Source organism: Nerophis ophidion, linkage group LG02, assembly GCF_033978795.1.
Source record: "Nerophis ophidion isolate RoL-2023_Sa linkage group LG02, RoL_Noph_v1.0, whole genome shotgun sequence".
Taxonomy (NCBI): domain Eukaryota; kingdom Metazoa; phylum Chordata; class Actinopteri; order Syngnathiformes; family Syngnathidae; genus Nerophis; species Nerophis ophidion.
The window spans coordinates 55945194-55957402 of NC_084612.1; the positions used below are offsets into that span (position 1 = coordinate 55945194).

Below are 12209 nucleotides of genomic sequence, written 5' to 3' on the forward strand. Positions count from 1 at the left end.
CTGTTGCTAGTTGTTGTGATTATATGTAACTTGTTTATGTGTGCTATGGCAAATTAGTTTTTTTCCCTTGGACTCAGTCTTAAAAGTTAAAGTACCAATGATTGTCACATACACACTAGGTGTGGTTAAATTTGTCCTCTGCATTTGACCCATCCCCTTGATCACCCCCTGGGAAGTGAGGGGAGCAGTGGGCAGCAACGGTGCCGGGCCTGGGATTCATTTATGGTGATTTAACCCCCAATTCCAACCCTTGATCAAACAGTCAGACTCCAAACTCCACTATGGCCAAGACCAAAGAGCTGTCGAAAGACACCAGGAAAAGAATTGTAGACCTGCACCAGACTGGGAAGATTTAATTTACAATAGGCAAGCAGCTTGGTGTAAAATAATCAACTGTGGGAGCAATTATCAAAAAAAGGAAGACATACAAGACCATTGATAATCTCCCTCGATCTGTGGCTCCACGCAAGATCTCATCCCGTAAGGTCAAAATGATCATGAGAATGATGAGCAAAAATCCCAGAACCACACGGGGGGACCTGGTGAATGACCTGGTGAATGACCTGCAGAGAGCTGGGACCAAAGTAACAAAGGTTACCATCAGTAACACAAAACGCCGACAGGGACTCAAATCCTGCAGTGCCAGACGTGTCCCCCGGCTTAAGACAGTGCATGTTCAGGCCCGTCTGAAGTTTGCCAGGGAGCACATGGGAGAATGTCATGTGGTCAGATGAAATCCAAATATAACTTTTTGGTATAAACTCAACTCATAGTGTTTGGAGGAAGAAGAATACTGAGTTGCATCCCAAGGACACCATACCTACTGTGAAGCATGGGGGTGGAAACATCATGCTTTGGGGCTGTTTTTCTGCTAAGGGGACAGGACGATTGATCCGTGTTAAGGAAAGAATGAATGGGGCCATATATCGTGAGATTTTGAGCCAAAACCTCCTTCCATCAGTGAGAGCATTGAATGGTTGACCAAATACTTATTTTCCACCATAATTTAAAAATAAATTCTTTAAAATTCCTACAATGTGAATTCCTGGATTTTGTTTCACATTCTGTCTCTCACAGTTGAAGTGTACCTATGATGAAAATTACAGACCTCTGTCATCATTTTAAGTGGGAGAACTTGCACAATCAGTGGCTGACTAAATACTTTTTTGCCCCACTGTACATGTTAAGAATGGAAAGTATTAAAGCATCCTGAATCCTGAATCATCAGAAGCTAAGCTGCTAGCTAAAGTTAGCAACCTCAAATCCCGTAGTCAGCAAAACAACATCCGAAAGGTCGGCATACTAGAGTCTGTGGAGGGGCCACATCCAACTTCCTTTTTTGCGGAGCTATTCAAAGAGATTTTTGGTGAAGATTTCCTTGAATCAGCGGCGGAGTGTGACTGGGCCATTGGACACTCGCCAGCAACCCGAGACAAGACCAGAGACCGAGGCCCGTTCTTATACGGCTTACACAAATACCAGGTTAGGGAGAGAATTATCCGCGAGGCTGTGGCCAGGCGAGGCAAGCTACAGTACCGAGGGTCCCCCCGGTCGACATTTAGGAGGACTATGCACCCGAGGGGGTGGAACAATGCCAAAAATACCGTGATGTGATGTCGGAGCTTTACCAAATGGGCCTACAACCAGCATTTTTGTTCCCAGCCAGGCTTGTCATAGTAACGAAGAACGGTGGTAAGAAGAGATTTGAATCGGTTACAGAAGCTAAGGACTGCTTGATATCAATTCGCACGCGGGATACCTGATGGGCTTGAAGTGGCCAGTTGCCCCTATAAAACTGCTGGACATGACAGCCTGTGCCTTAGCCGTGCAACCCTTGGAATAAATATTGTAAATTGAACTTTTCAGAGGCCTGATTTACACCTTAACCTGGCATTCACTATCCGTGCACACTGTGATCCTGCGTTCTTTTGTTTGTTTTACTGCTCTGAGTTCTGGCCACCTCTTTATACTTGTGTTCAAAATAAGAAGCGATGTTGGAGTGTTGCAATTCACACACGGTGGTGAAATTATTCTCCACATGACTTTTTTCTGTTTCGGTCGGTACTGAGCGTTGAGGGATTCTGGTTTGGTGGCCGCAGGATTAGGTCTCTGCTTTTTGCAGATGATGTGGTCCTGATGGCTTCATCTGGCTGGGATCTTCAGCTCTCACTGGATCGATTCGCAGCAGAGTGTGAAGCGATCGGAATGAGAATCAGCACCTCCAAGTCCGAGTCCATGGTTCTCTCCCGGAAAAGGGTGGAGTGCCATCTCCGGGTTGGGGAGGAGACCCTGCCCCACGAGTGGGAGAAGAGTGGATCGTGAGATCGACAGGCGGATCAGTGCGGCGTCTTCAGTAATGCGGACGCTGTATCGAGCCGTTGTGGTGAAGAAGGAGCTGAGCCGGAAGGCAAAGCTCTCAATTTACCGGTGGATCTGCGTTCCCATCCTCACCTATGGTCATGAGCTTTGGCTCATGACTGAAAGGACAAGATCAGGGGTACAAGCGGTCGAAATGAGTTTCCTCCGCCGTGTGGTGGGGCTCTCCCTTAGAGATAGGGTGAGAAGCTCTGTCATCCGGGAGGAGCTCAAAGTAAAGCCGCTGCTCCTCCACATCGAGAGGAACCAGAAGAGGTGGTTCGGGCATCTGATCAGGATGCCACCCGAACTCCTCCCTAGGGAGGTGTTTGGGCACGTCCAACCGGTAGGAGGCCACAGGGAAGACCCAGGACACATTGGGAAAACTATGTCTCCCGGCTGGCCTGGGAACGCCTCGGGATCCCCCGGGAAGAGCTAGACGAAGTGGCTGGGGAGAGGGAAGTCTGGGCTTCCCTGCTTAGGCTGCTGCCCCCGCGACCCAACCTCGGATAAGCGGAAGAAGATGGATGGATGGATGGTCTGTACTGGGCGTTCTGTCACTTTTCTGTCTGAGGGGCCAAGATATTTGTAGTATATTTCAATTATGTTTAACCTCATTTATTTCCACCAGTTAGGGGGATCTACTCAGTTCTGGTGCTGCCCTAATTTGTTTACTATGAATATTTTCATTCGTACGTACGATATGAGGAACACTCTTTCTATTAGTGTGGTGTTACTTGGTCCAAAATATATCATTAAAGTTAATGGTGAACTACATATTTTGGTGTTGGGTCTCGACGCTGCTTACGTGCCTCGTTTAATATTTTTTTATTACTATATACAACACGTCCACTAGAGTACACATGGCTTTATGCATTGTATTTGGATCTTAGTAAATCAGGCCTTAATTGCATTATAAGCTAGCCAATGGGGTTCTTGTTATATATGTAACGTCTGGGTGGCATAGCGATGCCGGGTTCGTTCTTCCAAGGATGCGTCGGCAAGAACACAGCAAAAGGTAAGATGTTAAGTATTTATAAAATAAATAAAAGGGGCTAGGAACAAAAATACTGGTGCTAAGCAGAAAAGGCAAACAAATGGCACTAGCATTAAAGCTAGGAATACAAACGGAAAAACTAGACGGCACGAAGGCACAAAAAAGGGAAAACAAACCATTAGCATGAGTGCTGGAATAAAACAAAGGCGTAGCGTGTAAGTTAGCGAGAATAAAACATTTAGCAAGAGAGCTAAGAATAAACAACAGGCGTAGCGTGTAACCTAGCGAGAATATACACACAAATCAGACGTCACTGTTGCACGATGGCAAATTAGGATTCCAGAAAGACTGAACAGAAAAGGCTGGCTTATATAGGATGTTGATTAGTAAAACAGGTGTGCGTGAACCGGGAGTAGTAGATGGAACTAATATGTGACCATGGTGACACACTAAACAGGAACTAAGGAGTCAAAAGACAGAGAGTGATGCAAAACATGGAACCAAAGCAACTATATGGAACGATCCTAGCAGCGGATCGCAACAACATGTTTCGCTTTGAAAAACGTAACTATGAGTTGCAAACAGCCCCAACAAACTCCCGTCTTGTCTCTAATGGACAAACACCTGTTGTTGTTGACTTTGGACTGACTAGCGACTGCACATCATCAAGGCCGCGGAACAGAGACATGCATGCACAAAAAATATACGCCCCACACACATACCCCACCCCCTATCCAACGCCCTTGACGCAAATCCTTTAGGGGTGATGGACAGATGGGAAGCGTTTGAAGAGCTGCAGCCCGCCACCATGGCCCCCCACTTCCTTCCCTCTGTTGCTAGATATCCCGAAATGTATGATGTGATATGTACACGTGCTTTGCTATGGAGTTTTTTTCCCACTCCAGACTGGGCCCCCTTAGAAGCCCAGTCCAGATTGTATTTTTTCCCCATCTTTTACGGGGCGCCTTGTGGCGACCCATCCGCGTTCCTGTTTTGTAACCCTGTACATTGTTTGTTTGCCTCATCTTGAACGGGTTTGTGCTGAAAACAAAGTTTAGTTGTACTTGTGCAATGACAATAAAGACCTACCTACCAAATTATTCAGGGAATATTGTGAGGGAAATGGGATCACACATGTAAAGACAACGCTAAAGTGGGCCCAAGCAAAGGTCTGGACTGTATTTTTCTTTCCCAGCGTTTAACTTTTTCCCGTATTTTACGGGGCGGGGGGCCTTGTGGCCACCCATCAATGTCCCTTTTCTGTAACCCTGTACACTGTTTGTTTGTCTCATCTTGAACGTGTTTGTGCGAAAAGGAAAGAAAAAAACAAGTTTTGTTGTCGTTGTGCAATGACAATAAAGACCGACCTAATATATGTGTGTGGGGAGGCGTGGCCGACGGACCAGCAGCGAGGCGGGGCACGCCGGGATCGGCGCCGAAATGAACGACAGGTGCGTGGATCGCCCGGCAGGGCACATTTATGTAATCCCCTCTCGCTGTATCAAAGGGCAGCAGCAGAGGAGGACGAGGCAGAAGAAGGAGGAGAGAATCCAACAAGTGCGGAACGAGTGCAACGGAGAGAGCGAAGAGGACGAAGAGCAAGTGGGAGGCGCAGCTGAAAAGCGACCCGACCAAAGACGAAGCTTGATTGAAATATTAAAGCAAAGTCACAACCTGCTCGCCGTCATGTCCCTCTTTGATGGTCAGTGGAACCCGGACAAAGAGAGTCAGTCACAATGTGTTTGGTGTTGTTTGGAACCAGCAGCATAAAAACCTAATTTCAACACCCCGGCGTCTAACACATAAGCAACATGATATGTGTAAATGTTTTTATAAGGTTTACAAAAACAAAGTGACACTTAAGTGGACGTATACTCCTCAGGAAAGAAACTCCATAATTTGAAAGATTAATATGCATTTAGTCCATGGTTCTCGCCCGAAAAGGGTGTAGTGCCATCTCCGGTTTGAGGAGGAGACCCTGCCCCAAGTGGAGGAGTTCAAGTACCTCAGAGTCTTGTTCACAATTGAGGGAAGAGTTGATCGTGATGTCGACAGGCGGATCGGTGCGGGCTCTTCAGTAATGCAGAAGTTGTATCGATCAGTTGTGGTGAAGGAGCTGAGCCGGAAGGCAAAGTTCTCAATTTACCTGTCAATCCACGTTCCCAACCTCATTTATGGTCATGAGTTTGGGTTATGACCAAAAGGACAAGATCACAGGTACAAGCGGCCGAAATGAGTTTCCTCCGCCGTGTGGCGTGGCTCTCCCTTAGAGATAGGGTGAGAAGCTCTGTCATCCGGGAGGAGCTCAATGTTAAGCCGCTGCTCCTCCACATCGAGAGGAACCAGATGAGGTAGTTCGGGCATCTGGTCAGGATGCCAGCCGAACGCCTCCCTAGGGAGGTGTTTCGGGCACGTCCGACCAGTAGGAGGCCACGGGGAACACCCAGGACACGTTGGGAAGATTATCTCTCCCGGCTGGCCTAGCAACACCTTGGGATCCCCCGGGAGGAGCTGGACGAAGTGGCTGTGGAGAGGAAAGTCTGGGCTTCCCTTCTTAGGCTGCTGCCCTCGCGACTTGACCTCGGATAAGCGCTTTGTCATCCAAATCAAAGAATGCTCTACCCTTCTCCTGACGGTGTTCTTCATTTCCCACAAACTAACCCATTTATCTTCAGGACAATAAAAAAATTGAAGACAAAAGACTGCAGATTATTGTCTTTTTTTGCAGAAAGATTTCCTGCCAGCGGCACAGAAAGTAGGACACTGGGCTTCTTTCAGAAGTAGCATGGATATGACATTGGTTTTAGTAGGACATTTGGGAAGCAGATATAATTAGCATTCTCCCCAATTAGTAAGGCACATTAATTGCATGTTGTAGATGTGGTCAGATACCAAGGCAGAGAATCCAACAATATATAAAGTATACTGGGTCTGGGTTAGTTTTTTTTGCCTCATCCTTCACTTAAAAGGTGAATGAAAAACAGAAGTTATGTTGTTTGGTCCAAGTCGCTCTCCCTCCCCCAACGTTGACCTCGGCACTCTGACCCCGTATCTCAGCGACTGTGTCACAAACCTGGGGGTAAAGTTCAACTCAGATTTTAAATTCGAAAAACGTATCCGCAGCGTCGTTCCAAAAAGCTTTTATCAATTACGCCAAATAGCGAAAGTGAAACCGCTTCTGTCAGGACATGATCTCAATAAATGAATCCACGCCTTTATCTCGAATCGTTTAGACTACTGCAATGCCCTGTATGTAGGCATTAGCCAGGCCTCCCTTGCCCGCCTGCAGCCCGTGCAGAACTCTGCTGCTCGTCTGCTAACACAGACCCACAGATGTGAGCACATCACCCCTATATTAGCGTCCCTTCACTGGCTCCCTGTGCGTTACCGAATCAATTTTAAAGTCCTTCTATTTGTTTTTAAATGTCTAAACAACCTCGCACCAGCATATCTCTCCGACCTCCTTCAGCCTTACTGCCCCACCCGATCCCTAAGATCGGCCGATCAGCTGCTACTGACGGTCCCTGACACAAGGCTGAAGCTTAGAGGTGACAGAGCTTTCGCCGCTGCTGCTCCCAAGCTCTTTAATGACCTACCTCTAAGATTTAGATAAGCCTCTTCTCTTCCTGTTTTTAAATCTCTCTTAAAAACATACTTTTATTCCTTGGCTTTTAACACTGAGTGATATCCATCCTGCAGTGGCGCCCCACTATACACCTGCTGTGAACCTGTTTTTATGTTTTATTTATTTATTTTTTATCATGTTCTGTTTGTGTTGTGTTGTTTGCTCGGTTCTCGTATTATCTTTTAACCTGCCCATTGTACAGCACTTTGGCTACCCCTGTGGTAAATTTTAAATGTGCTTTATAAATAAAGTTGATTTGATTTGAATGAAGACTGTGGGAGGATTGCACTACCAACCTCAGAAGTCCAAAAGAGAAAAAGATGATACAGTGTTTTCTGACGTTTGTTTGAGCAAACGGCAGCAGGCCCTGGATCGCCCCACTCCCTGATGTTTCAGTCACGCACAGTATTCTCACAGGAATGACGCACAAGTTCATCCCACTGGCACCCAAAACACTGCAGGCAAATGAGTATTAAAATATAAAAAAAACATAACACGGCTGTCGCTCTCCAACCATGATGATATCATTATTGGACTAATGAGAGGAGTGTCGGTGGAACATTGTAGACACAGGCCATATTATTATCTGTGGCTATGAGCTTTAGTTCCTGCTGGTGCCAAACACTCAATGAAGAATTACTGAGGCTGCCACTGGAGAAAGCATTTCAATTAGAGTGTTGGATTAGAGAAACAAAAACAAGCGGCCGTCCAATCCTGCAGCTTCCGAACCATGGTGCTCATTTGTATTTTTGTCAACAACCGTGACACAACACAATATGTTTGAACGAGTTTGATTGACACTTTTGAAAGAACAGCCATCCATCCATCCATTTTCTACCGCTTATTCCCTTTGGGGTCGCGGGGAGCGCTGGGGCCTATCTCAGCTACAATCGGCCGGAAGGCGGTGTACACCCTGGGCAAGTCGCCAACTCAGCGCAGGTTTTTCTTTTGCCTGTTTGAAAAACAGGCAAAAGAAAAAAAACAGCATTTCTACAAAAAAGTTACAGACGAATGTTTTGTTTGGAAACAAAAGGGAGTTCAACCAAAACCATAAGAGCACTCTCGCACTGATGTACCCTCAGTGGGACTTTAGCAGGTGCATTACCTTCAAAATAACTCGTGTTATTCCTACTTTGGAGGTAAATGTATATACATTTATATTTACGATAATGTCATAATACATAATTACCGTAGTTCCTTGAACTGCCGCCAGGGCGCTAACACATTTAACACCTCTTCTCACTCCTGCGCTTACCAAAGGCATGCGGTAAAAGTAAGCATGCACTAATTATTTTAAAACCTCTTCTCACTCTGGCACTTACCAAAGGCAAGCTTGGACCTGAAATCCTACTGAATAGCTCTTAATCTTCTTCCCTTTATACGATTTCAAATTACTGGTATTGAAATCAGCCTCCTCCATTTTGAAAATGATAACAGGTGAAGTGTCACTCGTGACGTCACGAGTTTGACCAGGCGGTAATACTAAACATGCGCTAATCATTCTGCGAAGCGAGTTTGGCCCGGCAGTAATTCAAGGCAGGCACATACTATATGTCCTGCGGCAATTTAAGGAAATACGGTATATATATATATATATATATATATATATATATATATATATATATATATATATATATATATATATATATAATAGATATATGTATATATATATACATATATATATATAAATATATAAACATATATATATACATATATACATATAGAAATGAACATAAATACATACATAAATATATACATACATGCATACATACATATATATGCATAGATACATACATATATACACACATACATACATACATATATATATATTAGGGCTGGGCGATATGGCCTTTTTTTTTAAATATCGCAATATTTTTAGGCCATAATCGCGATATACGATATATATCGTATATCGCGATATACGATACGATATATATCCTCCTCTCTGAGCTGCTACCTTACCGTGGTAGAGGAGTTTGCGTGTCCCAATGATCCTAGGAGCTATGTTGTCTGGGGGTTTTCATGCCCCCTGGTAGGGTCTCCCAAGACAAACAGGTCCTAGGTGAGTGATCAGACAAAGAGCAGCTCAAAGACTTCTATGGAATTACAACGAAATGAACCCAGATTTCCCTCGCCCGGACGTGGGTCACCGGGGCCCCGCTCTGGAGCCAGGCCCGGAGTTGGGGCACGATGGCGAGCGCCTGGTGGTCGGGCCTGTTCCCATGGGGCCCGGCCGGGCACAGCCCGAAGAGGCAACGTGGGTCATCCCTCCAATGGGCTCACCACTCATAGGAGGGGCCATAGAGGTCGGGTGCATTGTGAGCTGGGCGGCAGCCGAAGGCAGGGCACTTGGCGGTCCGATCCTCGGCTACAGAAGCTAGCTCTTGGGACGTGGAACGTCACCTCACTGGGGGGGAAGGAGCCTGAGCTAGTGCGCGAGGTAGAGAAGTTCCGGCTGGATATAGTCGGACTCACCTCGACGCACAGCAAGGGCTCTGGAACCAGTTCTCTCGAGAGGGACTGGACCCTCTTCCACTCTGGCGTTGCCGGCAGTGAGAGGCGACGGGCTGGGGTGGCAATTCTGGTTGCCCCCCGGCTCAAAGCCTGTACGTTTGAGTTCAACCCAGTGGACGAGAGGGTAGCTTCCCTTCGCCTTCGGGTGGGGGGACGGGTCCTGACTGTTGTTTGTGCTTACGCACCAAACAGCAGTTCAGAATACCCACCCTTTTTGGGTACACTCGAGAGAGTACTGGAAAGTGCTCCTCCGGGTGATTCCCTTGTCCTACTGGGAGACTTCAACGCTCATGTTGGCAACGACAGTGAAACCTGGAGAGGCGTGATTGGGAAGAATGGTCGCCCGGATCTAAACCCGAGTGGTGTTTTGTTATTGGACTTTTGTGCTCGTCACAGTTTGTCGATAACAAACACCATGTTCAAACATAAGGGTGTCCATATGTGCACTTGGCACCAGGACACCCTAGGCCGCAGTTCCATGATCGACTTTGTAGTTGTGTCATCGGATTTGCGGCCTTATGTTTTGGACACTCGGGTGAAGAGAGGGGCGGAGCTTTCTACCGATCACCACCTGGTGGTGAGTTGGCTGCGATGGTGGGGGAGGATGCCGGACAGACCTGGGAGGCCCAAACGCATTGTGAGGGTCTGCTGGGAACGTCTGGCAGAGTCTCCTGTCAGAGAGAGTTTCAATTCACACCTCCGGGAGAACTTTGAACATGTCACGAGGGAGGTGCGGGACATTGAGTCCGAGTAGACCATGTCCCGCATTGCTATTGTCGAGGCGGCTGATTGGAGCTGTGGCCGCAAAGTTGTTGGTGCCTGTCGTGGCGGTAATCCCAGAACCCGTTGGTGGACACCAGCAGTGAGGGATGCCGTCAAGCTGAAGAAGGAGTCCTATCGGGTTCTTTTGGCTCATAGGACTCCGGAGGCAGTGGACGGGTACCGACGGGCCAAGCGGTGTGCAGCTTTAGCGGTCGCGGAGGCAAAAACTCGGACATGGGAAGAGTTCGGGGAAGCCATGGAAAACGACTTCCGGACGGCTTCGAAGCGATTCTGGACCACCATACGGCGCCTCAGGAAGGGGAAGCAGTGCACTATCAACACCGTGTATGGTGCGGATGGTGTTCTGCTGACTTCGACTGCGGATGTTGTGGATCGGTGGAGGGAATACTTCGAAGACCTCCTCAATCCCACCAACACGTCTTTCTTTGAGGAAGCGGTGCCTGGGGAATCTGTAGTGGACTGTCCTATTTCTGGGGCTGAGGTCGCTGAGGTAGTTAAAAAGCTCCTCGGCGGCAAGGCCCCGGGGGTGGATGAGATCCGCCCGGAGTTCCTTAAGGCTCTGGATGCTGTGGGGCTGTCTTGGTTGACAAGACTCTGCAGCATCGCGTGGACATCGGGGGCGGTACCTCTGGATTGGCAGACCGGGGTGGTGGTCCCTCTCTTTAAGAAGGGGGACCGGAGGGTGTGTTCCAACTATCGTGGGATCACACTCCTCAGCCTTCCCGGTAAGGTTTATTCAGGTGTACTGGAGAGGAGGCTTCGCCGGATAGTCGAACCTCGGATTCAGGAGGAACAGTGTGGTTTTCGTCCTGGTCGTGGAACTGTGGACCAGCTCTATACTCTCGGCAGGGTTCTTGAGGGTGCATGGGAGTTTGCCCAACCAGTCTACATGTGCTTTGTGGACTTGGAGAAGGCATTCGACCGTGTCCCTCGGGAAGTCCTGTGGGGAGTGCTCAGAGAGTATGGGGTATCGGAATGTCTTATTGTGGCAGTCCGCTCCCTGTATGAGCAGTGTCAGAGCTTGGTCCGTATTGCTGGCAGTAAGTCGGACACGTTTCCAGTGAAGGTTGGACTCCGCCAAGGCTGTCCTTTGTCACCGATTCTGTTCATAACTTTTATGGACAGAATTTCTAGGCGCAGTCAAGGCGTTGAGGGGTTCCGGTTTGGTGGCCACGGGATTAGGTCTCTGCTTTTTGCAGATGATGTAGTCCTGATGGCTTCATCTGGCCGGGATCTTCAGCTCTCACTGGATCGGTTCGCAGCCGAGTGTGAAGCGACCGGAATGAGAATCAGCACCTCCAAGTCCGAGTCCATGGTTCTCGCCCGGAAAAGGGTGGAGTGCCATCTCCGGGTTGGGGAGGAGACCCTGCCCCAAGTGGAGGAGTTCAAGTACCTAGGAGTCTTGTTCACGAGTGGGGGAAGAGTGGATCGTGAGATCGACAGGCGGATCGGTGCGGCGTCTTCAGTAATGCGGACGTTGTATCGATCCGTTGTGGTGAAGAAGGAGCTGAGCCGGAAGGCAAAGCTCTCAATTTACCGGTCGATCTACGTTCCCATCCTCACCTATGGTCATGAGCTTTGGGTCATGACCGAAAGGATAAGATCACGGGTACAAGCGGCCGAAATGAGTTTCCTCCGCCGGGTGGCGGGGCTCTCCCTTAGAGATAGGGTGAGAAGCTCTGCCATCCGGGAGGAGCTCAACGTAAAGCCGCTGCTCCTCCACATCGAGAGGAGCCAGATGAGGTGGTTCGGGCATCTGGTCAGGATGCCACCCGAACGCCTCCCTAGGGATGTGTTTAGGGCACGTCCAGCTGGTAGGAGGCCACGGGGAAGACCCAGGACACGTTGGGAAGACTATGTCTCCCGGCTGGCCTGGGAACGCCTCGGGATCCCCCGGGAAGAGCTAGACGAAGTGGCTGGAGATAGGGAAGTCTG

At 48.3% G+C, this 12209-nt stretch overlaps 1 protein-coding gene across 2 annotated transcripts in view; it reads right to left on the bottom strand.

Moving 5' to 3' along the window:
• The window catches only part of ppp1r16b (protein phosphatase 1, regulatory subunit 16B), a 235104-nt gene that overhangs the window by 68393 nt on the left and 154502 nt on the right, over positions 1-12209 (bottom strand). The gene's annotated exons all lie outside the window — the stretch shown is intronic.